Source organism: Mastomys coucha, unplaced genomic scaffold (genome assembly GCF_008632895.1).
Source record: "Mastomys coucha isolate ucsf_1 unplaced genomic scaffold, UCSF_Mcou_1 pScaffold23, whole genome shotgun sequence".
Lineage (NCBI taxonomy): Eukaryota > Metazoa > Chordata > Mammalia > Rodentia > Muridae > Mastomys > Mastomys coucha.
Genome location: NW_022196906.1, coordinates 48,793,712 through 48,797,576, shown reverse-complemented (window position 1 = coordinate 48,797,576; position 3,865 = coordinate 48,793,712). Strand labels below are relative to the sequence as shown.

The window sequence follows — 3,865 nt, the reverse complement described above, 5'->3', positions numbered from 1 at the left end:
TAATTCATTTATAAATATTACTCTGAGTCAGGACTCGTAGTCTTGATTGCATGTCAAAGACATTCATTGTACATAAGAGGCCAGTTATTCTTGCTTCCCAGTCTCCATGCTGGTCTATGCTAATGACCTCATGTGCTTGATGCTCTGGGAGTAGAGAGGTGAAAAGTAGGGGTTTAATATATCCTTTGAACAAGCATCATCATAATTCACATCATAATTACTCAGTCAGTCACTGAAGAGCACACGAGTAATTCAATGTCCAAACTCTACCGGAATCCTGTGAGTTCTCTGTTTGGCATCTTGAAACAGCACTCTGAGGTATTTTTAGGCTTTGGATTTGAATGATAGAGCTATGTAGGCAGGCCTGGTAGTGCAGGCCCATAACTCTAGAGATACTGGAGACTGAAGCAAAAGAAGCAGGAATTCAAGAACTAACTGCCTATGCTATGGATTAAGTTAAAGGCCAGCCTAGGCAACTCAATGAGAACTTGTTCCTAAATAAATAAATAGATGGCTGGGATGTAGGTCAGCAGGAGCATGCTTGCCTAGCATATGCAGCATCTTGCGTTTGAATTTCTGCACCATAAAAAAATTTTATAGGGAATGGCTCAGCAAATAAAAGTGGCTGCCTTCAAGCCTGATGACTTGGGTTCCATTCCTGGGTCCCACATGATAGAAAGAGAGAACTAAGACCCTCAAGTTGTCTCTGACCCCCATTTCCCCACCATGGCATGTATGCACACCCCCATACATGCACACAACTTTAGTAATATTAAAATATGGCATTTTTTTAAATTACAGAGTTAGGACGTTTCAGAAAACCTTTATTGTAATGGTTTTCAAACTTTTGGCCATGACTCACAGCAGGAAACAGATTTTTTTCTTTTGTGACCAAATATCTACATAGGTGAAACACAATTTTTACAAAATATGCTATTATTTACCATGCTTACCTATTTTTTCAACTTTCTGAAGTCAGTCTGTTCCTTTTTTATTTTTAGATAATGAAATTAATTTTTATCCCACAACTTAATTTGGAAATGAATAGAAGCAGATCTGGCAGCAAGAACACGGGAAGGGAAAGCCTTAGGTATTCTAGTAATGATGCCAAAAGGCATTGAGACCAGTGTGAAGAAACTTGGCCTGATGGCTCATGCTGGTGATCCCAGCACTTGAGAGGCTGAGGCAGGTGGATTGCCATGAGTTCCAGGCAAAGCTGTGATCCCATCACTCTGCAGGTGGAGGCAAAAGGATAAGAAGGTGCTAGGGTGTTACTTAGCATGCAGATGGACTTGAAGGACTTCTGGTTTATGGGCACCCTGTACTCAGAAAAACAAAATTAGGAAGCTCAGTAGGTCAAGTACGCCCCTGCATCTCGCTGCTTAAAAATACTGCTCACAAACCCACTAAATTAATACTGGACTAACACGTAGGCCCTACACTGCAGTTTAAAAAAACAACACAGCTGGGTGATGGCCTGTAATCTCAGCATTTCAGAAGCTGAGCCATGAGAACTAGCAGCCATTCAAGCCCAGCTTGAGGCTACACAGCAAGAATTGATCTCAAGAAAAAAAAGGGGAGGAAGGGAAATGAGGGGGCGGGGCTGTAAGAGAGAAGGAAAGAAAAAGAGGACGAAGGAAAAAAAGGCGGAAAAACAAAAGAAAAACGAACCCAGGAAGTCATCAGAGAAGCTGCCCTAGGTATTCCCCGCCCACTCTCCATGGCTCCACACCCACCCCGCCCCGGTGCGTAAAGGCAGCAGGGGGCGCTCCGCCTGCCGGCCCGGATCCGAGGAGAGGCTCCGCCCCTTCCTTAGCTCATCTACGAGCGCCACGGTCGCGCCCCACTTACGTCAGACGTGCTGTGCGGCCGGCTGTGCGGTGGTGAGTTGGTGTGCTCGGCAGTTGGGGAACGGTGGTCGTTGGTGCTGCTGCCTACTAGGGCTGGAGGGCGAGTGAACAGGGAGAGTTGGAGGCCGCCACAGCAGGTTTGTTCACGGAGGCTTCAGGAGTCCAAGGGGGGGCTTTCTTGACTTTATTTACCTTGGCTAGTCCTCGAGGCACGAGTCCCAAGGGCAGACAGAAGGCCCGTAGATGGACTAATTTTGCACCCAGATAATGTATTGTGCATCCCGGAAATGAGGATTGGTTTCTTTGCGGGGTGGGATGGGGAGTAGTTTCCCCCTAGATAGAGGACTGTCTTAAAACCAGTTCTCCAGTAGTTAGCCACGCTATTAGGTAGCAAGTTTCACGTCATTGAACACTAAGCAACAGAGATTAAGTTCCTTTTATTTCAAGTACCATATGATAGGGTGCGTTACAGACATGCCTGAGAAACTTTCATAGAGGCGTAAGTTAGTCTCTGGGAAGCCTGAAGAAGGAGCATTAAATCTTACCCTGAAAACTGGAAATTTTCCTAAAGAGAGAGGTGTCATAAAGGCCTCTTGGGAGTCTCTTAGTTCTGAAATTACCCGTCATGCGATGTGTCTTAGTAGTATGAACTATGGCTTGTATTGACCTACGCTTCCACCAACCGCTCTAAGCCTCTCTTTTCTGGCCAGAAGAACGGATCTAGTAAGGATGCCTACTAAGAGGAGTTGAGGAAGGTTCAGTGAGCTAATCTGTGTAGTAGTTAAAATGGGACCTGGTTCAGTACATCCTTAAAGGATCAGCCTGATAGAACTACACACCCTATTCTGAGGGTAGCTTTTTAAAAGTTGACTCCCTATAAACCTTCTTACTTGGAAAATTGTTGTCTTTCCTCTATTGCCAAATGCGAGGTTCAGATGGGCAGAGGAGAGGCTATATCACTAAGAAAGCTCTTTATGCAGTTTGTGTTTCAACTTGTTTCAACCAAATTGGCATGAGTGCTTTCTAGTCTGGGCAAGGTCCTGTTCCTGAGTCACAAATCAGTAACTGTCAGTCACAGGTCAGCCCACCTGATTAAGATCTCTTAGGAATCGTGTGTGTCTGAGTTTCTGTTCTTGGTAAACATGCATTAGTCTTTTTGGTTTGCATAATTGAAGCAGGTAGCATGAGCCTGGATGTCTGAACTGTACGTACTGCCTGTTATGCTGAGGATGGAACTGAGACAATTCACACCCTTATATTTGTTAACTTCTAATTGACATTTAGCATATTCTCCCATTATTAGTTCACATAACAAGTAGTACTTATGACTTTGTTAATGGCTTTAGCGATCACAGGTATTTTCATACAGAATGTTGTGATGGGATTGTTGTTCTTTGTTTTGAGACAGAGTCTTGCCACAAAGCCAGGATTAGTACCTCCAAACTATTAGGATTACGGTATGCCTGGCAGGACATTGTCTGCGCCCTGAGGTTGGGGCATCTTTTTGGCTTGCTGCTGATTCTTATGTGATGCTAAAGAGCCATGTGTGGTTTGCTCTCATAAGTTTGGTTTTCATGTTTTGACAAGATTGTTTACCACATAGAGCCTATGCCTAGATTCTGTTTGTGAATTTTCATACTTGATACTATTTATTTGTAATCTTTAGAAAACATGTGCAGGGTGTTGAATCTTTTGGGTCATGTGATGACCAGTTCTGAGTCCGCACTTTGCCTTGTTTCTGCTCACACTGTGAGAACGTGTCCTTTCTCTGGGCTTTAGTGCCATGCCTTCTCATTTCTGTGTTTTGGTTGGTGGGGTTTTTTTTTTTTTGGTAGTGAGCCTGTGATGAAGGTAACCCTCTGGCATGGTGCGGGAGTGATATCCCATGTTCTTACCCAGTGCAGGAAAGCTATGATGAGTCTTAGAGAGAAAAATAAACATTTCAGATAAGTTCTGTTTAGGCTGAGTTCAGTATTAGTGAATTACTAATGTATGATCATTTGAACAGAATCATA

At 43.8% G+C, this 3,865-nt stretch overlaps 1 protein-coding gene across 3 annotated transcripts in view; it reads left to right on the top strand.

The window, feature by feature from the left end:
• Positions 1-1,808: 1,808 nt before the first annotated feature.
• Wdr61 (WD repeat domain 61) overlaps positions 1,809-3,865 on the top strand; it is an 18,338-nt gene continuing 16,281 nt past the window's right edge. For 2 of the 3 annotated variants that reach the window (XM_031343215.1, XM_031343214.1), the window contains exon 1: positions 1,809-1,883. The gene's annotated coding sequence lies outside the window, so the exon portion shown is untranslated. Of the gene's footprint in view, positions 1,988-3,865 lie in introns of all 3 variants that reach the window. The other variant, XM_031343213.1, reaches the window with a different exon arrangement.